Consider the following 25,436-nt stretch of genomic DNA (forward strand, 5'->3'; position numbering starts at 1 on the left):
ATAGTTAATATTGTACTTAATATATTTATGTTAATAAATATCCATATTTATGTTAATATTATACTTAAATAAAATCAGTATAATAAGGTTCATTACACATTATATAGAAACATCTTTCTATGTCACATATTTCATATATTGTACCATAGTGAAGTGTGTAATCATATGGAAAATACCATCCATAGAAGCACCATAGTTCTGACTCTCATAGTCTTTGAGTGACTTATTTATTTCTCATCATCTTGTCTCCTAATACTTTCTATTTGCTTGAATTTCTGCAGATAAATTTAAATGCATCTCCTTTCAGATTAAGAATAAATTATTTGTCTTATCTTGTATTTCTGTGATTCCAATGAATATTCTATGACATGCTGCGTCTCATATGCAAACATTTGTTTCAAATATTTAGTCTAATCAAGATAAAAAGAGTTTAATTTCTAAATGAATTCTGCCAATAACATATGCCTTTACAGTAACCTTCTTTGTTCATCCTAAAACTACAGTAATAGCCTATAATATTACTAGAAGTAGAAAATGTAATAACAGTAATGACTATTATAATAAAACTTATTCAAATTTCTTGTACTGCTGGATTTCATTCAGGTATGTTATTCCTATCAATTAATTTAATACTCAGAAATATTGGTTAAAATAGAATTCCAATTACATAAACAAATAAACTAGTTCCACACTATTCTCTTAATTACTATGCTATTCTGCCCCTTTCTATGTCATGTAGAGTGATTGGTTTTAGTAGTACCTTGGCAGTTAAGAGTTTCAGGATGATGTGATATATTTGGTGTCTTTAATGGGGAGAGGAAATGAGAGATGAGTAAAACTGTAGAGAAATAAGGCAGAATGGAAACAAGGAATTCCATAAACACTGTGTAGACATAAGATGTAATACAGGCTTAATGTTTTGCTTTTAATATCTGTCTTAAACATTCATTATGAATATGTAAAATATTTGGAGAAGTAACTATCTTTTATAATTCATATAGCCTTAGACTTTTAAATTCATGAGTTATTTTAAAATAAAATATGCACTTAATGGAACAATATTTGATCAACAAATAATGTTCATTATATTCCCATAATATGAAAAGAAATCTCTGTCAGAAATGAATTAGTGTTCTCTGCAGGAGTATGCTTTTCCATCAGAAGCCCCAAACATAAATTTCCATTCAGCAATGGTACTTTCTTTTCAAACATACTTATTCCATCCATGTAGACAGTTCATCTTTCCCTCCTGGAGAGGGACACCCACAGATGAAACCTGATGTTCAAGTTTACTATCGGGCTGTTTATCTCTGTCTCCATACTGAAATAATTCTATTCACATTATAGATTTTAGTTACCTCAGTTCATGGAAATATGTCAAGTATTTTTGGACCATATGGAATACATATATGGAAAAGCACATCTCTGGGTTCTGTCAGAGCTCCATCCTCATGGCCATTTCTTCTAATCTTTATCATGTCAGATTAGGCCCCAACTTCCTTAATAAGACTCCCATAGCACACATGAATTAAAATCAAGAATCAATAAATGGGATGGATTCAAACTAAAAAAGTTTCTTCTCAGCAAAAGAAATCTGTGAGGTGAACAGAGAGCCTAAACTTGGGAGCAAATTTTTACCCCTCACCCATCAGATAGAGCACTAATCTCCAGAGTATATAAAGAACTCAAAAAGCTAAACACCAAAAACAACAACAACAACAACAACAAATAACCCAATCAATAAATAGGCCAAGGACCTGAACAGACACTTCTCAGAATAGGATATATAATCAATCAACAAATATTTGAAAAAATGTTCATCATCTCTAGCAGTTAGAGAAATGCAAATCAAAACTACTCTAATAATTCATATTATTCCAGTCAGAATGGTAGCTATTATGAAGACAAACAACAATAAGTGTTGGTGAGGATGTGGGGAAATAGGTACACTTATACACTGCTGGTGGGGCTACAAATTGGTGCAGCCAATATGGAAAGTAGTATGGAGATTCTTTGGAAAACTGGGAACCACCATTTGACCCAGCTATTCCTCTCCTCGGTCTATACCCAAAGGACTTAAAAATAGCATACTACAGAGACACACCCACATCAATGTTTACAGCAGCACAATTCACAACAGCTAAACTGTGGAACCAACCTAGATGCCCTTCAGTAGATGAATGGATAAAAAAAATGTGGCATATATACACAATGGAATATTACTCAGCAATAAAAGAGAATAAAATCATGGCATTTCAGGTAAATGGATGGAGTTGGAGAAGATGATGCTAAGTGAAGTTAGCCAATTTAAAAAATAAAAATTCAAATGTTTTCTCTGATATAAGGAGTCTGACTCATAGTGGGGTATGGGGGGGAGTATGGGAGAAATAGAGGAACTCTAGATAGGGCAGAGGGGTGGGAGAGGAAGGGAAGGGGCTGGAGGTTAGCAATGATGGTGGAATGTGATGGACATTATTATCTAAAATACATGTATGAATCCATGGATTGGTTGAATATACTTTATATAAATTTATCTTACTTTGAAAATATTTATAAAACATGATTTTGTAGTTAGTCATACTTAAGACTTTCAGCCTCACAAAAGATCAAAAATTATGTTTTGTTTTTATTATCAAACCTCAAAAGAAATATATTTACTAAATTACTTAATTTTAAAACTTATTCTAACCTGATTCTTAAATGAAATCAGAATATATGTTAATACCTATCTCCTATTTTCCTTGCTATATGTTTAAAATGTTCATATATTTAAATAATTATTATTACATAAGAAGTATTTTAATCAATGTCTTGCATCATATTTTATTTAAAATAATAGATAATGGAAGCAAAAACAGTTAATGTTAATATATACTAATAGAATCTAGTATTTGAAATCCATTAACTTCAAAAATGACACAGCTGATATGTGCTAGTTTGTATATCTAGAAATTTAAAGGAATAAAATATAAATGGGGAAAAAATTATATAAATTTCCTTAAAATTTAAGGAATAAAATATAAATGGGGAATAAATTATACAAACTTCAAAATATTAATTTGATATCAATAAAGTAAAGTTAAAAGATATGAACAGTGTGAAATGTTTATATTAGTAATGATAAGTTATTTTAATAAAATATGGTTGCCCTCTTTTGAAATGCTATTGAGTCTAGATTTTTATAATTCAACCATATCATTTTTAATATGCATATCTCCACTATGCAGCATGTTTTTTTTTTTTTTAATATCTTTTCCACTTTCAGTAGCACAAGAAATATATTTGAAAAGAGAGTCAATGCTAATGTAGCAACAAGGTAACAAATCTAAACATGTATGTCAGAAAAGAAAAGTTACAGTTCTCATGGTAACATTATTTCATCAGCATTATACAGCTGAAACAATAAAATATGTATTTAGAAACCTAACTGGTAATTTAAAATAACACATGTTATATATATTAAATGAGGATAAGTTAGTATCCCTAGGAGGTCCTTAACTTATCTAGCTTTGCATGAGCATGTCTTAAATTAATAACATTTTACTACTAGAAGGTTCTAGTCTATAGCTCTAGTCATTCTGTGTTTGAATTCCTTTGCCATTTCTCTCTTTCATGGATTCACTATAGAACTGTTACAAACAATTGGAAATACGTTGAGTTGATAGGCTTTATACATTATTGTATTGCCCTCAGCATTTTTTCTAGTATAATGTTCTGCCATTATCATATTTCATGATAATCTGATAACTCTATATCTGATAGAAAAGCTATACCATTAGAGTATCCAGATGCAAAGCCTCTATTCTTGAATTCTAAGTAAAATATTTATGAACTTATTTAAATAATAATGAGGTGGAACACACACAGTGCCATCCTTTAAAAATTATGTCACACATGTAATACCAGAGGGACTCCTCATTATAGGATACCAAAGTTTCCAGCTGAGAATCAGATTCCATGTCACACAGCTCTAACCAAGTTATTTAACTGCAGGGACACATTGAAATAAACATATCTAACTTCTGATTTATAAAAATATTATCCAAAACACTTTATATAATTATATTATAAAAATATTATCAAAGCACTTTGATATTATCCAAACACTTTGATATATACATTTAAACATACATACATATGATATTAATATTTCAATACTGAGGTGATTTTTTAAAAATCTGATAATGTTAGAGTTAATTTATGATGTCATTGAAACGTACAGGTAGTTTATTCATAAGCTGTCTCATATAAATCTATAAGGTTTAAGTTTAAATTTATCATGAGATGGTTTCTCTATGGACAACTTTGAATTACAAATATTTTAATTTTTACATTGTACAGGTTCTTTAAGTGCCCAATGAAGTACATGAAGTTGGAAAAAATAAAAGTCACATTTTATTTTTCAGCTGAATTTGTAGTGGAACTCTCTGCTATTTTATTTTCTGGTTCCAGTTTTATTCAATATAAATATGCCTACTGTTGATTTGTGTTCTGGTTTTCCTTCTCTACACTGAATGATAAGGGCATAAAAAGTTATTTGTATTCAATTTTTTGATAGAGCACATAACCATATAACTGAAGAAAGCCCCAAAGTGGGACATTCTTTTTTTATGTCTCAGTTTTAAGTTACTGGGAATACTCAATATGAAAGAACACTTATTAAAAAACACTTTCTGTGTTTGCACATTACTAATGATTCTGAGTAAGGGCAGAAATACAAAAGAATCCATTCTTTACCTTATATTTTATTGGAAATTGAATTGTATAGTCTACAGTTTGAACGTTGAATAGATTAGCAAAAGACAAGGAAGTTCCTCTTAATTAACAAGCAGTAAAGATTATTAACTAAAATTCTTATACATTGTAAATTTTTAAAAATATGAACCATTGATGTTACCATCACAAATTTAAGTGCAGAAGAGTCTTCTGTGGCAACTACACCCCAAATCATTTTCAATTGAGTACTAGTTTCTTGATGCTGCTGTACCAGGCTTATGTAAATTTAGTGTCATAAACCTTTATTCTGGTATAACTTCAGATGTCAGAAGTCTAAGATAGTTTGAAAAAACTCAGTCCCTTATAAAGTCTGTTTATGAGATAATATGCTCCCTGTCTTTATCCAGCTTCTAGAGGTTTCCTGCAATCCTTGGCTATTGGTCCCTTTTTTCATCCCAAAGTCAACAATGATGCATTTTAGAATCTTGCTCTCTTTCTCGAGTACCTGCTTCCATTTACAAATATCCTGTTCTCCCTCTATTTTGATACTCATATTGCCATTTCTGACTCAGACCCTCCTGATTCTCTCTTGTAAGAATACTGCTGATGCACTGTACTTACTTGATAATCTAAGGAAATCTTCATATGAAATAATATCATTTCAAGAGTCTTAATCATATTGGCAAACAAGGCAAGAAATTCACATATTTCAGGGAGTATGTAAGGTAACATATTCTTATTCTGGGGAGTAGAAAGTGTATATCTTCGGTCAGCCATTATTCAAACCACCAAAGATAGAAAGTGTTGGGGTGTGTGTGTGTATAGCAGGAGAAACACTGGAAGGGCAGAGTATACTGATTAAAGTTAGGTGTCTATTTGGTGGGAGTCTTCATCCTACTAATAATATTCTTATTTCAAACTACAAATTCAAAATTACAGAATTAGGAATTAGGTACATTGGTAGAATCAATCTACTTTAGCAAAAAGATAAAATAAGTATATCTAGGAATGCTGACTGACAGAAATTTTGAGTCCTTATATGTAATATACTTAAAATACAAAATTAATAGTCTTTATTAAATTATTTCAATTTTTAAAAATGTTTTAATATATATTTTTAGTTATTGATGGACCTTTAGTTTACTCATGTATTTATATGCCATGCTGAGAATCAAACCCAGTACCTCATACATGCAGAACAAGCAATCTACCACTGAGCTACAACTCCAGTCTGAAATCTTTCAATTTGGGATGTTTCCTCACAGGACTAAATGATGATTTTCAAAACTCTAAAATATAAAATAATGAAAAGGAATAACTTCCATATGGATAAAAATAATAACATTCAAAGATTTGAATCAGGTCATTATTAATAAGAAACTACACAGTTAAGTTCAACTCAATTGAGAAATCAAAGAACCACAAATTTAAATAGAGTACAGGAATATTCCAATTAATTATAAATGAGCAAGGAATAGGTTTGTAAACAGGATGGGGAAGTCAATTGGACTTCCAAGGAGATAATTTATTTGCATATCTATAAATAAGAATTATTTGCATACCTGAGACCACTGATGCTGTCTATAATCCTAGCAACTCAGGGGGCTGAGGCAGGAGGATGGCAAGTTTGAGGATAGCCTCAGAAACTTAGCAAGACCGTCAGTATCTCAGTGAAACCCTGTCTCAAAATTTGAGAAATAAAATGTGCTGGGGATATAGCATAATTATAAAGCACTATCCTGCCCCCCCAAAAAAACAAAGAAAGAAAAGAGAGATTTGTGGGCCTATCTGTGATATATAATCTTCAGAGTCATGAAATATTTCAAAGCCACTTAATTATGTTATGGGAGTGGCTATTCCATCATATTTACAGTTCATATATACAGTCAACAGAGCATATATACAAGGGAGTGGGAATCTGGGAGGGTATCTTTAAACCTACCTATAGATTTAGTTCATCAATTTCAAACACTTTAGTTATTTGAATTTTGATATCTATTAGCATACTGTTGTTGTTAAAGATATTTTCATACAATGCACTTTTTCCAAATAGAGTAGGAAATATAGCAGTCAGAAACTGTATTTCTAACTTCAAAGGAAAGCATCCTACTATGAAAATAATGATCAAATAATATAATGTCTTCAATTTGTTTCCAACCTGAATTTTTAAACCTCAGTTTAAGTGTATTGAAATATTGCTTGACAGAATTTTCTCCATTGTTCATGAAATCTTATGGCTTAAAAGATTTTTATAATTATATTTCTTTTTCAAGTGTGTGTGTCTGATTCAAGCTCATTTACTACTTTTTTTGGCAGCTTCCTCATGTGTAAATGAGAATACTGAACTCTAATGATATCATAATTATATATACTTACTGACAATCAAATAAGAGTATTCATGCACAAATCATAAAGATCTTGCTTTGCTCTTCAAACACTTGTGACTATCTTATTGTGTAATTGCACAATACATATATATTCTGAATATTTAAGCTGCTGTATTTCTTTACCCCACCCCCATCTATCATCAAGAGCATGTTTTTTTCCAATTAAAATGTAAATTTCATTGGTAACAGAGTGGAGAAAATTTAGTCTAAAGTAATGCATCACCAATTGGCAAAATATATCAAGCAGTATAATTTCCAAGCCATGATTGCAAAATTATATCATTGAAGTCTAGAAACAAGTAGAATCTAGTTTAAGATATGTAAAAATTATAATTGTAAATGCTAATTTATCCCCAAACTGATTTGAGAAGTTGTAAATGAAACACGGGGATGTTTAGGAGAATTAAGAGTGTAATATTGTCATTTACTGAGTTTGGGTATTAACTTGGGGAACACAGAAATAGCTTGACAGATCTGATATGGTGGCATATAAGATAAGGGCAATAATGGAGAATGGAGAGAATTGTCTGTCCTCTGTATTCTCATCAGAACATGGTTTAAAATCATTCCTGTTTTTCCAACTGCCAGTTCTGTGTTGCTAATGTTTAGAAAAGTCTCCTTATATTATCTTTAAATATCTGTTATCTTATCCGATTGTAGTCTTTAAATACTTCCTTTTCTTGGGTCATGTAGGCATGGTTAACATTTTATGTTTTGATACAGCTTTATTTTGGCATTTAGCGTGGTTCAAAACTGTGCAGGTGTCAAAACAATGAATTTATGGAGGCTATTTTTTTTTCCTTTTCTCTTTTTAAAAGTCTGGGTATTGTTAACATCAACAGGAAAAAGAATTACAGTGAAGCATAAAGTAGAAGTGCAGTTTTTGTTCTTTATAGGTAGCTGGCAGTAGCTCTCTTAATTTACTATTGTAATAAAACAGAGATGACAATGCTTTTCCTAAAAGGGAAAAACATATTTTCTAATAGTGGATAGGCCAAAGTGGTAATATTTTTAATCACAAATCCCACTTAAACAGCATGATCCCAGATAAATGTATTGGAGTATTTTACTATGTGAGTTATTGTCTAAGCTCTCAGTAGCCTACTGTAGTGAGAGCAGATGGTTCGAGTTTATATCTTTTGTGCTTCTCAGTTATTGATGTGGATTATATGAGAAGATAATTGGCAGGGTTTTTCACATAATTGATATAAAATGCTACTTAGGCTCTTCTTCTATTGGTCAAGTTTCTAGGACATCTGCGACAACAATCTCCTGGATTACATACAGAAAAGATATAACTTTTAATCATCTGTATGCTAGCAGCAAAATGCTATAATGCATTATAATTTTTCTGTGTATTTCACAAACTAAAATAAAATAGGCTCAGTCTTATAAAAATTGCTTGATTCAGAACTGAGAAATCACTGATTTAAAAAAAAGTATGTTCCTTCATTTTTCCCGATAAAGGAGAGTAGGAAAATAAGCAAAAATATAAATCCAGTTTAAAGGGAAGGAAAGGAGAGCAGTGTATTTTTAAGCTATGCTTGTGGTTCCCTGATATTTCTCCATAAATGTCTTTCTTCAACATAGGAGAATATGGTGATTTCACTTTTATCAGCATCTCTTTTGAGGTTTGTGAAACACTGGTACAAATTTGAATAATGATAATATTCATAAGCAATTAGAATACTGCAGCACCTGTTTAAATGGGTGAAATGTATTATTTTGTTATCTCCTCCTTTCTATAGTGTCCCCATTTCCCTCAATTACACAATCTAAATATTTTTGATCTAGTAATAACAATGACAAGGTCAATATTTAACAGGTTTTAAATGTACAGATCTCAAGAGGTTCAAATACATATATCCACATATACAGATAGTTAAATAATAGAGAAATGTATGGATATCCTGACCCTGAAGACAAAACGTCCAAAGACGAATTTACTTGATTCACTTTGAGAGACCAGAATATAAAATTCAGGAAAAGATAAATATGTATTCACTAAACAAATGATGCCAAACCAACTTAACTCTGATTCATTATAATTACTATAGGGCAATTCCAGCCAAATTAAAGAAAACCTTAAAATGTCATTATAGGTAATATTAGAAAATATATATCATCTGTGTGCTTTATGTAGCTATATTTAAACTAATTTCAACCATACTCAAAATGTGATGGGTTTGGGACAAATCAAAAGAGTTCTGCCTTTGAAGCTATGCTGCCAAAATATATATATACACTACGGTACTCTTGTTGCATATATATTTTCTTAGAACTGATTTAACTATTCTTTCTTCCACTCCGAATGTCTATTTCCTTAGATTCTTTCCTGTGTTTAAGTTTCATTTAAATAAAATAAGCCAACTACATTTCATAAATCACATTATCCTTAGGTAACTTCCTGTATCATTCCTTCCACTTTTTAAAATTATTCTCACTACTTGCTGTCTGCCTCTGGCCAGAATCTCTACAGGACAATATTCATTTGTTGTTGATGTTGTTGTTGTTACCGGGCACTGAACGCAGAGGTGCTTTACCATTAGCTACATCTCCAGCCCATTTTTAAATTTTTATTTCGAGACAGGGTCTCTCTAAGTTACTGAGGCTGGCCTCACATTGCAATCCTCTGGCTTCTATCTCCATGTCAGTGGGATTATAGGTGGTGTCAGTACTCCCAGCTACAGTATAATATTCTTAATACAATCTACTGTTCTGTAAAAAATCATGAGGCAAACCAGGTGTGGTGGCGCATGCCTGTAATCCCAGCGGCTCTAGGGGCTGAGGCAAGAGGATCATAAGTTCAAAGCCAGCTTCAGCAAAAGTGAGGCACTAAGCAACTCAGTGAAACCCTGTCTCTAAATAAAATACAAACTACATCTGGGGATATTGCTCAGTGGTTGAGTGCCACTGAATTCAATCCCTGGTACTCTGCCCACATTCCCCAAAAAACATCATGCATAAAAGGGAATGAAAATTTGACCCAAAGCCTAAAATAAAAAGATGTGAAAATTATTAATAAAAATGAATGATCCATGTGGTTGTTTGACAGGAAAAAAAAAACTTTTCCTCATGTAAATATAATAAAATTATAATATGGTATGAAAATATATTTTTTACTTTTGTAGATGCTCCTGAATAGAATGTTCAATTGAACAACTTTCCTCTAGGAGAATATCCAGGGATTCAAGATCCTTCCATATCTTTGCTTTGGTATTTTCTTCAGAAACTAGAAAAATGAAACTGTAAGGATCATGTATGGAAATCACATACTGACTTTTTTCATTCTAAAAAACTTTCCATTGCCCCAAAATGAGTAACGTGACCCAATATAACCAGAACTCCCTTCAGAAAACATATTCTAGTAGAGTGTTTGGAAAAGATAGGGGAAATGTGTGTGAGCCTCTAGCTAATTCCTGACACACTCTTAAACTTCTTCTCTCCCTCTGGCTGTTTCTTCTTTCATTAAATCCAAAGTAAAAGATTTCATTAATTCATATTCTAAGCCTTCTTTGAATCTTATCACTTTATATACTTTCTTGGAAAGATCATCTCTATTTATGTCTTTAAATTACATGTCTATACAGATAATTTATATATTTTTAAAATTTATACTCAATAATTTTGAACAGACCATGATGAATAATGAAGTACAATTCATACATTTTAACAGGACAAATTTATAAACAATTCACCAAATACTATACAGATAATTGAAATTTGTATGTACAGAGGGGCAAAATTTCTCTTAAACCTAAGATCTCATTATGCTCATATATTGAATTTTGAGCTTTTTCCTATTTTTCCATTTACTGTCTAATTTTTTTCTTCAACTGCATGTCCCGCCTCTACACCTGCCAATCTTCTAGCAACTCGAGGTCAGTGTGTTTGAAACTGAACTGCACTCACCCATAAACCTGTTCCCTATAAATAAATAAACTGATAATGAGCTCCTCTAAATCATACTACAAATAAGAATTTATACACACTCCTCTCTTTTCCTATTGATGGGTTAAAATTCAAGTCAACCTAATGACAAATTCAAGACAACCTAACAGACAAAGTACAGAAAGAAATAACTAAAAATAAAATTATTGTTTCTCATTAGTGAGTAGAAGGGCAGTAGGAACCCACATTTCTAAGTGCTTAGAATGTAATTTTATCTGCATTGGAGGAGAGATATTTAATTTATAAAATCCTCTCTGAAGTTCTACAACTGCATATAGCCAATGTGACTTCTTAAGAATTCCTTATAATGTTTATTTCTATGCATTTTTTGGAGCAATTGATGCTTAAAACTCACTTCCAGAAATTTAGAATCCTGGTTTCTTTATAAAATACCAATAACTTGAATGCATCCTGAGAAAATTAACTTCAGAATAATTTATAACATATCATGATACGGAGTTTTTAGTTGAAAATCAGTAATTATAATTCAAAGTGTGAACGTAATTGCCAGTTAAAAATATAGTCCCATTCTCAAAAAAGGTAATAATTACAATGGACAGTACATCCTTTGCATGTTAAAAAAAGAGAAGTCAAGAATTAATGAAACTAACAAGCTAGAAAATAAAGTAACATAAGGAACACCAGAAGTGGCCCACAATATTTAATATGGCAAGCAGAAGACGGAGGCATTTGTGATCATCCTCTTCAAATATGTACTAGCTAAGCTTTGCCAAAGAGAATATGTTTATTATTTGTTCCAGAAAGCAGAACTAGGATCCAGAGTTATGAAATACCAGGGATTTATGTTTTAGTCTGCTCTAAGACTTTTTATAAATAAAATGGATTTATATGCTGAATGTTGGTTACACAGACATTCTTCATCTACAACTGAAATCATTCCCAGTATGGAGAATGAATTGGAATATTTAATTTATAAAATTCTCTCTGAAGTTCTGTAACTGCATATAACTATGCTCATTAAGTAACAAAGTACAGAAAGATACAACTAAAAATTAAATTATTGTTTCTCACTAGCGAGTAGAAAGGCAGGAGGAACCCACATTTCTAAGTTCTTAGAATGTACCTTTACCTGCAATAGAGCTCTTAGTGTATGTCAGAGTTCCAGCAGATTGTTCTGTGTTCTGTTCTCACATCTTTAAAGGAAGGAACTTTTAAAGATATAATCCAGTGATCATTATGGTTGAAAAGCATTTTAATGATGTGAGCCTTTATCTAAAAGAAAGACATGTTATTTTTTTTACACATTGTGTGAATAAGGCTTTCAAATTGGGAGTCTTACTATTTCACATTTTATACATGTATAGGAGAATAGCTTTGATCTTTCCCATATTCTCTCCATAGAATTCATTTTAAAGGATGTTGCTGATGAAGACATTGGTCAATGTTAATAAGTACATTTTAAATTACTCCCTTTGGATTATACTCATTAAATCTATTGCATAAAATTATCCAAGGAAATATTCCTTTATCCTCACCATGGTAAACTAATACCTAACATAAATTTGGGAGACTTAGACTTGAGAAGTATGTCAAATTTATTTATAAGCCTGATATTTTATATAAATAACTTTACCAATTGCTGAACATTCGTCTATTCCTATTATTCATAATAAACTTGCTACTTATATACAAATTCACAATTATTTGTATCATTAAATTTTGTGACATAATTTGGAGATATGCTACATTATGTATAAATTAAGCAATCATAGGTGATGATACCTTATGTAATGGCTTTTCAATAATTTTCATATAGTCTTGGACAATTTCACCTTATATTAGAGTCTAAATGAGTAATGGTCTAGTTTATAATGTCAGACTAGTGCTCAACTCGGTCTTGAAAAGAAAAAAAACACATTAAATAATAATATTAGTTTAGTAAAATCCTTTTAATTTCTGATTATTGCATTCTAATGGTTGCCACATTCATATATTTCAAATTAACAAATTTTTTTATTTTGTCTTTTCTCACCTTATATTTTAGCATCAGCATGTTTTAAAATTAATTTTTCAAGGTGATATTACAAATAGCATATATACGTATTTCATATACATACATATATATGTGTATTATGTAACCATTTATAATATGAATATATACTAATAAAAAAGTTTTGGATAGGGTAAAAACTGAATTTCATTATTGATACTATCAATTCTCTCTAGGATATTATCTTCTTTCTGAAAAGCCAGAGTAACTTAGAGGTTAAGACATCTTCAAATATATATAAGTTCATTTAAGTTAGCTTTAGGCAGAATATAGAGAAGTAAACCTCTGTACTCTGTTGCTTAAACTGATAGATTTACTACCAAAAGTTTTTTTTTAAAATAGATATTCTTTTTCTCCTTCTCAGAAGTGTAAACATTTTCAAAAGTTTATCTCATAAAAATATTCTTTAACATGGTCATTCTTTCTTATTCAGCTACTCCACATTATTAGCTATTATATTAAATTGATCCTGAAATTTTTATGCCAACATCAGACTGATACCAAAACTCACCATCCTCTGTTCTTTTCAGAAAACTATATAAGTTTGTCAAAAGATTCCGCCATCCTCTTATATAACTCTCAGATCCTCCAAAAATCGTGACTCTTCCACTCCCCACCACCCTCAATTTTAAAACCCATCTTTCAAGCTTACTTTTTCTTAAATTTACCTTCAGTTGCTTCTTATGGGAGATAAAGTTAGCTTCTGGCATTGTTGTAGGGTTTAGAAGAAATAATTGAATGAATCTCACAGAGGTAAAGTTGAAAGTATCCCTAAAATCAAAGTACTGTATAGAATCAAGAATTCAGAAAAATGAATGAGTTTATAAACTAGAGAATGAGGTAAAACCTGGTCTCTCCCTGGAGCCACTTGGCATTTTGAGAAAGTCAATACTTTTCTTAATATTCAGCTTAAATGTGTAGCTGCCTAACAAGTGTTCTATTGTGACTTCTTATGCCAGAATCACATTTTGTTCTATATGCTGTAATAAAACACTGACATTTTCCATTTACAGATTATGTCCATATAATTCATCATAATTATCTATATGGTGTATTACAAACTTCATTTGAATAAAAAAACATATTTTTCTTATTTAAAACTAAATCTTCGTATCATAATATAGTAACTATCGAATAACAGACATTCTGTGTTTATTTGTCGAAAGAATTAATAAATTAATGCATTAGCAAATATTAAGAGGTGAAGATCTATATAAGGAACTTAATATTATAAAATATTAAATGGAGTATATATGTTGGCATGAATTCTGGAAGGATACCTTGTCTGTCACGGTTGTTCCTAGTAGGGTTTTATACATTGCTTATGGCATGGCATGTAGAAAAGTTGTATTTATAAGACCAGTACATGGTGCATTCATTGAAAGAATGTTCCCTGAGTGCCTATTATGTGGCTGGGCATTGTACTATATGATAGTAGTGCATGGAACAAGAAACAGAGTCTTGGCAAAGAGACTGTCAATAATCAAGACAAACAATACACGTAATAATTAGGAATTGTGATTTAAAAAAACTAACAAAATTATAGTATGCATGAATTTAAAATGATTGAAACAGTGTTTGGCACAGAGTAGGGCCTCAATGGCTATGTATTCTATGACAAGAAAATAATAGGAGAAGGGAGATATTGAATAGATTGTCCAAAGAAGTAAGCATTGGCACTTAAGTTCCAATGGAAAGCAGAAAATAAAAGATAAAGAAAAATCAACTTAAAAAATACTGACAAACAAAACAGCTTAGTTCTTAGTACCCAGAAAGAAGGCCAAGAGGGCCACACTGAGCCAGGGAGGAGGGGACAGTAAAAGTCCTTGAATACATTCCATAAGGAGAAAAGACTGCAGGATATTAAGCAAAAAGAAAAAAAATACTTTACTTTTTTGCTGAGAGCCATAGCCAAGTAGGAATGATGCATGGCATTTTTGGGTTGAAAGGTGACCCTGCTCAGGGATTAGGGTGGCTCCAGGTTTAGGACGGATCCTGCTGGGATTAGGACATATCCTGTTGCCTCAGGCGCCCACTCCTTGAGTTCCCATTGAGTTCTTGAGGGGTTCTGGGAGAATTGGTACACAGAGCCCGGTGGAGGGAGTGTATTTTTCCCAGAACGTGCATGTAGAGTGTCGGTGAGAGTTCGGGAATAAAGAGTTGCTGTTGAATCTACAAGTTTTTGTGGTGGCTCGGTTATTTTGTGCCCAGCGAGACTGCGGCATTTTTTCAAAAAAGATATCTGACTATTTTGAAAAATGGATTACGGAGTAGAGAAAATTGAAAAGTTAAAAACATTTTTTGGCAGTTAGATAAAAATGAAATGACTATAATTTGCTACTTTAGTGGGTATGAAGTGAGGAAAATGAAGTCAAAAACAATGACTCAGATCAGTAGTGGAACAACCATGAGGATTAAGTTAACGCATTAGCATGGGTTAGAGTATAGGATGTGGGGGTGTTATCATATGGAAATGATTGGAAAGCTGTCACCTATGAACTCTTCAAGGAAAAATTATTATTAAAAGAATCATTTCAATTAATATTGCATGATTCTCAATGATCACCCCCGTTTTCTCATACAAATTTCTATTTTTAAACTCTTAAATTTGAACTCTTAATTCCACTTTAGATTTCTTGGATTATACTGTCTAGTAATATTTTTCAAAACAAATATAAGTATATGTAATTCTGGAGGCCTTGGAGATTCTGAAAACTTGTGTATATTGGATGGAAATAATATCATTGAGAAATATTATTATACCTTCAAAACAAAACTCTTTTGTCCTCTTTTTTAATGTTTAAAAATATTTTACTTAAATATGTTCAACTAATAAAAGCATTATGCATTTGTTTTAGTAAATTCAAATTTACAAGGGGATGGAAAGAAAAAAATTATATCTGTAACCCCTTGCTCCCATTTCCCTCTCTAGATCTATCCACTGTCAGTCTGGTGTATATTTGTCTAGTCATTTTTCTCTCATAATATGTATAGGATCAGACATATTTTTGTTTCACAGGAAAGATGCACTTTTTGTGTAAAACCCTCCCCTGGGAGCAGAGCAGTAATATAAAATTTTCTAAAAGTAGGTCCCTATGTTCATTTGCTTATTTAGAAACTACCAGAGCTGGATTTGAGGTATTTGGGCTCTAGTTCTGGTTCTGTCACTGACTGGATGTGAGATTTGTATGTGTCATCCATTGCTCTGGATCCGTCTTCCTGCATTAGAATTCTGATTGGATCTAGGAAACTAGATATGAGCCTGTACAGGAGTCATGAGTCCTAGCTCTTGGGTCTTGACTTCTATCTTTCAAGGATGAGACTAGACTGGAAACTTTAAGATAAATCCTATCAGAAGTGGGGAGCCTGTCTCTTTTTAAAAATTTTTTAAATAGTTTTATTAATGTAATTCATAAACCATGTGATTCACACAAAGTATACAACTCAAGTTTAATAAGTTGCTAGAAGCCTGTGCAGAACTGAAGGAAAGTTGTCATGATTATGTTTAATTATGCCTAAAGGATACAAATTAAAATCAGTCAAGGGTAGAAGGATTTAGAGCAGAGTCCAGGAGGGGCTCCAAATGTAAGAGTTTTAAATGTACTAACACACGGAGTCAGGACAGGGTTACTCCCTTGGCACTGATGTGTGACAATATATACAAAATATTGCAAATCACGGAAGCTCCCACTAGCTTTAATACCAAGAGTATTTATGGGTTTTCCCTCAGACACAATGGCTGCCCACATGGCTACTCTTAGTTCTAGTCTTTCAGGAGTTTCAGCAAAAAACATTTGACCCAATGAAGCCCCAGTATGAGTCACATTATCACTGCATGGTTTGATCAAGGACCCCACCCAAACAAAGGGACTCCTATTTTGATATTTCCAGTGTATACAGATTACTTACCAGGATCCTAGAGCAAAGACCCAAACTGGATTGGGTAAAGGTTTAATTCTTAACTGTATAGTATTTTCATCTTTTACATTTAAGTCTTTTATTTCCTTTTCTTCTTTCCTAGCCCTTGTTAGATGTTCCAGCACAACGTTAAATAGAGTTAGTGAGAGTGAACTTCTAGTCTTGTTCCTAGTATTAGGGAGGAAAGCATTCATGTGTCACTATTGCATCCCTGGGATAAATCCTACTTGCCCAGACTGTATAGTTCTTTTTGTACGTTACTGGATTTGGCTTGCTAGCATTTGTTGAGAATTTCTGTGTATTACATTAAGATTATTTTTCTCTGCATTAACATTATTAAAGTGATATTGATAAGTGATGTGTTTTGCCCACGGTTATTTTCACTTTCTACTTTTTATACTTGGGATTTGAAGGAAGCTCTATCAGGTATTACCAGCCACATGACACAAAAGGTCTAAACATACATTTTTAGATAACTGCAATCAATACACATTCTCTTATCTTCTGCTTTTATACGTTTGCAGTTAAAAAAGTAAAAACCCAATGGGCCAAAAGTGGACAGTTTCAACCAAGCCTGCTGCTATTAGGAGACATTTGAAAGAATCACAAAGAAGTAATTGTAGTCTAAAAGGCATTGGGGGATCTGAAGAGACACTGTAGAACTCTGATCAGGAGTTTTTATTTTCCTCTAAATGTCGGAAAAATTGATGAAACTCCTCCCAGTGCAGCAATTGAGAGGGAGAGAAGGGACCTTGAAAGCAGTTGTTTTGCCTAGTAGAGAAGTTCATATCTTCATAGTCCCATATACACAGGGGTCCACGCAACAATAATTAAAACCAGAAACAACTAAGACAGAAGTGATTCAACTGATGTACTCATTTCTTTAAAGTCCCAACTTAAAAAAAAAAAAAAAAAGCAGACAGTGACAGATGCTTCTCTGCAAAACGTTATCAATCAGTACTGACACAGAAAGTGACCTCTCCAGTGTCAAAGTGGCTTGGATCGATGGCCAGGGTCTTTTACTGAGGTGGGACACAGAAAAGGATCACGAAATGCCATAGAAAAGTACCATAGAGAAAGTTTGAAAAGGCTAGGCAAAGGTATTTTTCATGGCAACATTTAGCTAAATGTCTAAATGATTTCTTTAGGAAGAAAATTTGATAAATAACCCAGTTTGATTTGGGTACATGACAATTTGAATAAGTTTTATATATATATTCTTTATTCTATAGTGCGAATCCAATCTTCTTTTAACAACTGGTGTGGTTGTTGCTATTGTTGCTGTTATTTTAGGGATGCCAGCAATCTATCAAACAATCTCCAAAATATGTAGCAAAGACATCTGTTCTGAATGGGGCCTTCATGAGGCTATTTCTGTTCCATGATGCATCCCATTCTATGCTTTAATATGTTTAACATTACATTTAATATATGATCATGTTCATTTACTCATTGCTGATGTGAACTTACTTTATTGAGAAAATTGTGGCATATACTTTTATTTCTGGTTGTGTTCAAAATGGTGTTGCTTTAAATTTATTATGTGAAATTTTTTTTTTTATTTATTATGTACTCAAAATGGTGTTGCTTTAAATTTTATTATGTGAAAACATTTTCATTGGAAAATAAAAATAAATGCATAATCATAAATTTTTTTCTAAAGTAAATAGTTACTCTAGATACTATTTTGTTTAGTCATCTAATTTTGTCATGTATTTATTTTCATAATCTATATTTATATAATATATGAATAAATGCTCTTTTTTCATTGCTTATTTAACTGTATGTCTTAAATATCATGAGTTTCTCTTCATTTTAGATTTCCATGTGGCTTGATTTAATAGATATATCAAAATTCATGAAACCATTTTTCTGAAAATGAACATGCTCTATTTTTAAATTATAAGCAATATGTTTGACTTTAGACAATATATCATTATGATATATTTTTAGAGCTTAAATACATGAACATTTAAAATATCTTTAGTTATATTTAAATTGTCTTTAGAAAATTGCTAAATTCAATATATTGGTAATTATATCAATCTACCTTGATTAATATTAGGTATAATAATAACAAATTATATTCTAATAGGTAGAAGTAGATTTTAGAATCACTTATTTTCTCTAATAGGAACATCTTTTGTATATGATTTAGGCAAACTTAAATTTTATTAACTAGTTGTTTTCTTATTTGGTAAATAATCTTTAACTGTCTCTTGCTCATTATTCTCTTAGAAGATTACTTGTATGATTTATTTCTGGGGCTCTTTTGAGCTAAGAATTAAATTTTAGTTTATCATGTTTTCAATTTAGTTATTATCATGTTTCTGATGTGCACATTTATATTCTGATGTGTACAGAAGTCATAGTTTCTATTTCTCTTCTTATTTTTCTTTCTCTATATCAGGGTCTTCTGCTTAAAATAGCCCACCCACCCCCGCTAATTTGAGAACAAGTCTTTATATACCTAAATTTTGATTCCATTTGTTTTTTTTTTTTTTTACTTTTAGTTCTTTAACATATCTGGTAATACATTTGGTTTAGGCTTTGAGGCAAGTTGTTTAAGATGTTTCTTCATCTTCTGATTATGATTTATCTGCTGTACATGACACTGACTGATGAGAACTTCTCACATTTATGCTTTATTTCTTCAACCACTATATGCTTGCAATCACCATTTTAAACTTAGTTTATAAGGATTTATATGGCATATATACTATTATATAACTATCATAATTTTTTTCTTGGAAAATTTCAAATACACATGAAATTAAAGAGAATGATATTATAAAAAAACAAACATCAGACTTCTTTGACAATTATCAATGTTTGGTCATCTGTTTCAGCTATTTCAACCAAATTTTATATTTAATCTTGAGAGATGAAACATCTTCCAAATGTCATGGTTTAGATATGTGTCCCCTAGAATGTTTAGACAATGCAAGAAGGTTAGAGGTGAAATGATTGGGTTATGATATAATTAACCTAATTTGTGAATTAATCCTCTGATAGAGATTAACTGAGTGGTAACTATAGGCAGGTAGGGTGTGGCTGGATTAAGTGGGTTCCTGGGGGCATACTTTTGGGGGTATATTTTGTCTTTGTTAAGGAGAGCTCTCTCTTTGCTTCTTGGTGGTCTGTCCTGACCTGCTTCCTTCTGTCATAGTGTTTACCCCTGAAATTCAGCCTTGCTTCAAGCTCCAAAGAGTGGAGCTGGCTGTCTCTGGACTGAGACTTCTGAAACCATAAGTGTCAAAATTAACTTTTCCTCTCTAAAATTGTTCTTATCAGGTCTTTTGGTCATACCAGTGAATAAGCTGGCTAAAAACTCAGTAGGAAAATTAAAAAAAAAAAATTCAAGCACACAGAAAACATGAAATAATACATGTATAACCTCCATTTACATTCACCTTTTGTTTATATATTTGACCACAACATTTGAAGATGAGTTCCATGAAACATCCAGAAAATTTTTGCTCTGGTTTGTCTCAGCTGGAATAATATAGAGGCTTAATTCCTCATTACCTCAGTGTTGGGAGGTGGAAGATATGGAGGGTGTTTTGTCATGGGGGCAGGGTCCTCATGAATGGATGACTGCTTCCTCATGGGATTGGATTAGGTACAAGAAGAGCAGGGTTTATAAAGCAAGATTACTCCTTTGATACCTCTGCTTTTTGCTCATGTCCTCTTACCCTGCCATTTTTTCCACCAAGCATGGAGCTGTCCTAGACACTCACCAGAAGCCAAACAGATGCAATTCCCTGATCTTGGACTTCTACCTGCTGAAACTGTGAGCTAAATCAGCTTCTTTTCTTTATGAATCACCCAGTGTCGGGTGATCTGTCATAGCAACAGAAAATTACCTAAGACACAAGGGCATTTTATTCTTAAACACATTCATGTAACATCTAGGAATGATGATATTCTTTTATAACACCACAATGATATTTTCCTTTCCTAGAAATTTAAACATTAAAACAACAACATGATCTAATATTGAGTCAACATACACATATCCCAAATATAACCATTACATATTTTATTTCATTAATCCACAGATGTATTAATCTTATTATAACAATTTCCAATCTCAAAACAATCCTAGCTTTTATAACTTTTTTTAAATTTTGAGAAGCCTGTATAATTTCTCTAAAGAAATAATAAAATATCAATTTGTTGGATTATTTTCACATGAAGAAGTTCAGAAAAAAATTCAAATTTTTCAAAGGCAATTATAAAGGTGATGGGATGTACTTTCCACTGTGTGATATGTGACATCAGAAGGATGTCTGTTCGTTTGTCCTCCTGTGATATCAGGAGAACATTTTTCCTTTTGTGGGCAAACCTGCCCACATTGTCTGGGCAAAGTTTGCTTGTTGCTTCTGCTATATAATTTCTTCTAGTTTCATTCAGTGAATACCATCACAATAATATTTTTTTTATTTTTTATTTTTTTTATTTATTTTTTATTCGTTGTTCAAAACATTATAAAGCTCTTGACATATCATATTTCATACATTAGATTCAAGTCGGTTATGAACTCCCAATTTTACCCCAAATACAGATTGCAGAATCACATCGGTTACACATCCACATTTTTACATAATGCCCTATTAGTAACTGTTGTATTCTGCTACCTTTCCTATCCTCTACCATCCCCCCTCCCTCCCCTCCCATCTTCTCTCTCTACCCCATCCACTGTAATTCATATCTCTCCTTGTTTATTTTCCCATTCCCCTCACAACCTCTTATATGTAATTTTGTATAACAATGAGGGTCTCCCTCCATTACCATGCAATTTCCCTTTTCTCTCCCTTTCCATCCCACCTCATGTATCTGTTTAATGTTAATCTTTTCTTCCTGCTCTTCCTCCCTGCTCTGTTCTTAGTTGCTCTCATTATATATTTTATAAATATTTAAAAAGACATTTTAGGGCTGAGGTTGTGGCTCAGTGGTAGAGCGCTCGCCTAGCACGTGCGTGGCCCTGGGCTCGATCCTCAGCACCACATAAAAATAAATAAACAAAATAAAGTTTTTGTGTACAACTAAAAAAATAAATATATTTTTTTTTAAAAGACATTTTATAAATCATCATGGCTTCACAATGATTTCTCCAATTCCAATTTAGCATAATAAGATTCCTCTATTTCTGCTTTTTCATATGTTTACTTTCTTATTGCCACAGTGAAAATTTGGTTCCTGAAAATACCACTGCATTTAACTAACTCATGTATTCTACCTTAAAATGTAAGAAAAATAATTATAGAAATCTTTACTGGTAATACTACCAAAAATTATGTAAAAATCATGGTTAGTTGTTCTAGTAAGAGCATACGTCTAACATTAATTCATTTTTCATGTGATAGTGAGATTTTCCTGTAATTCTATATATATATGGGTTAATTCTGTTCATTTTTCTAGTCAATTTAATGTTTTTTATTCTTTATCCTTTTAATTTGATTTGATTTTCAACTAGTACATTGTGAGCATACTTACATGTCTTCTACTCAAGATTAACACAAAGTTAACTTTGTTGCATACAGAAGATCAACAGAGGTTAGAGGTAATCCTGTGATAGAATGTACACAGTGACAAATGATTATAACTGTATTCCATATAACAGAACTTCCACATAGAGTGAGAAAACACAATTGAATTAAGTAACTTTGGAAAGTTGAGTTTGACGAGGTATTATAAAGCTAAAAAAACAGATCCACTGAATATGAACACTGTTCTCTAGTTAGTAAATTTGTTTCTCAACAGGGATACAAGTCAGCAATCCTGAAACTACTTTAAATGTATTCCTAGGATTGATTAGATAAGCAAATGTACTGTGGATAATGGAAGCTAGTTTTCTATCTGTGAGAGAAAGAGTTTACAAGAAATCAAGAGTGGGATGCTAGAATGAATTATGCAGCACTGGATTAGAGTCAGAGATACCAGTAGGAATTACTGGTTGAACTAGTTATGTGCACATGTATACTCATATCTTTATTATTCTGTGAAAGGGCCTAGAATCAGTGGGCTGCAGCAGCAACAAACATACCTAGTTCACAGTCTCAATTTCTCAATACCATTCTCCCATAACAGGAGCCAGAGTCTCTGGGATATATCTCTAAGTCTAGGATAGAAACATGTTGTACTATTCCAGGACATAAAATCAAGGATAACAGGTGCTGATCTTATCTCCTGTTGGTTATGATGTCTGGGCATATATACACATAGACACACACACAAAAAAAATGGAGATTTTTTTCCTTTCTTTCACACATATTTGTTAAATTTTATAACAGTACCAAGGCATGAATATTTATTTAATCCTTATGAATATCATATATTATCATTATTTATTTTAATGATCAGATTATTTCAGCATTATACATCTGGGGTCCCTGCTGAATGACCACTGTGACCTTTGCTATGCTGTGGTCTTGGGCAGTAAAAAAAAGGGGGGGGGTTGGGTCATCCAGGCCAGGAATATTTCTCTAAAAGGGTCATCTCTCAAAGGACCACAGAACGAGGAAAAATTTCCACTTTAGCATCGTTCAGGAGAACACTAATTAGTACCTAGGAAGCTTGTTTTTCCTGACAATGAGATAAAAAGTACTTTAAAGAAGTGATAATAGAGGAAGCAGAGAAGGGAAACTGGCCACTTCCCTTGTCTCCAATCTTAAGATGAGGATCAAAGCAGAACAACCTTGGTGGTCAAGTAAAACAAACAACCAACCAACCTCAATATTTGAAGAAATCCATCCGTGCAGTTTACATGCAACCTACCCTGTGTATTCTGTGGGTCCAGGTAACCCTCCATTTTGCCCTGACCTACCACTGCTGAGGAGCACATAAGTAATAAAATATCCAAACCCTCTCTGTTGAGTGTTCTAACTTTTTGTTTTATATAATGGTAAACTGTATGCTGGAGATTTTGGAAGCTCTGGGCTGAACAATTGGTCTAGTCAGCAAGATTCTAAAAAGAAAATGTTGATTCTGAAGTGGGGAAGGACACATGGTGTGCAAGGGATTACCCCACACCGGCCATAAGCCTTGATGTGATTTGAGGTGGCTTCTGTATTAGAGAAGTGGATACCACTCTGTGAGTACAGGGCACCTCCAAAATGCAAAGAGGGAGGTTCCAAATGTTGGAAGCAGCATCCAAAGTAAACAGGTAAAAGCAAATGGAAACAAAGAATTTCACTGTAGTGTTGACAAGGCCCCTGATGTATGCATTAAAATTAACACAGACCGAGACTTAACTACTTAGGCTTAGCTCTGCAGAGTACAGAAAGAGTTAAAACTAGAAAGAAAATTCTGTTTTGTGCAGATTAACAACAAGGATATACTGCCATGATGTTTAGAACTTACAGAAAAATGCCTACGGTTTACAGCATGACATTGTGATAAACTGTGGGTATATTTTGGGCCCAGAGCTCATGCTAGGGTGTTGGTGACTAGTGGAAACTGGGATCCTCAGATGTGGGACTCAAACAGAGAATCCATCCACACCAATGACTCAGAAGTTGAGCAAGAAGGTGAAACTACAATGGAAGCCAGATCTGTAATCGGTCCCAAAGTTAAAGACCCAGCAGTAACCTGAGGGGATTCATCCAAATCTGCTCCTGACTCCAGAAGCATATTTACATTGTATCATGAGACTATATATCCTGATGGAAATGGTGTAACTGGGCCCAAGTTCAGACAGAAAAGGAAAGAAAGTAGTCCAGCAAGACTGCCCAACTTGTGGGATGCTGGTGCAGATGGCATAATGTTGAATTATACAAAATTATCTGAAATGACTTTTGTGACTGCCAATCCTGCTTTATTCCAGTGCTGCTGATGAAAATGTGGGATCATTATTTGCTTGGTCGCTTCGTTGGGCACTTACAATACGTAGCCAAATTCAGAAGATGTCCCTATGTCCAGAGGCATTATAGCCTTTGTGAAAGAATTACAGGTCTTTTTGTAGGAAGTGGAAATGAAATAAGCTATTTATGTATAACCTTTCCCAGATCCAGACTGTATGACTTTCACTGATGGAATGAAGGATACAATGTTACCCATATCCCCTCCATCTATTTGTGGTGCCCTGTGTCAATATTACCACCATTAATAGGATATCCAATCTAGAAAGAAGAATAAATATTAGCGGCTCTAGGGGAGATTGTGGCAGAAAATCAGAGTCTGTAAAACCCAGTCCAAACTGGAAGGACCTCTTCCAGTGGCTTGTACATGGTTGTGAGTGAACTTAATCATAGCAGGAGTGGAAGCAAGGAAACTAGGTAAGCATCTAATGCCACCTTTTGTATGCATATAGAAGCAATTGCTAGTGGTCAAAAGATTTTAGCTATTCTCTCTCAATAAAGAGAGAGAGAGAGAGAGAGAGAGAGAGAGAGAGAGAGAGAGAGAGAGAGATGATGTGTGATGTGTGAGTAGAGAGAGAGAGAGAGAGAAGT

At 32.7% G+C, this 25,436-nt stretch overlaps 1 long non-coding RNA gene across 1 annotated transcript in view; it reads left to right on the forward strand.

Moving 5' to 3' along the window:
* The window catches only part of LOC125612893, a 66,843-nt gene that overhangs the window by 36,400 nt on the left and 5,007 nt on the right, over window positions 1-25,436 (forward strand). The gene's annotated exons all lie outside the window — the stretch shown is intronic.

Source organism: Marmota marmota, unplaced genomic scaffold, assembly GCF_001458135.2.
Source record: "Marmota marmota marmota unplaced genomic scaffold, marMar, whole genome shotgun sequence".
Taxonomy (NCBI): Eukaryota; Metazoa; Chordata; class Mammalia; order Rodentia; family Sciuridae; genus Marmota; species Marmota marmota.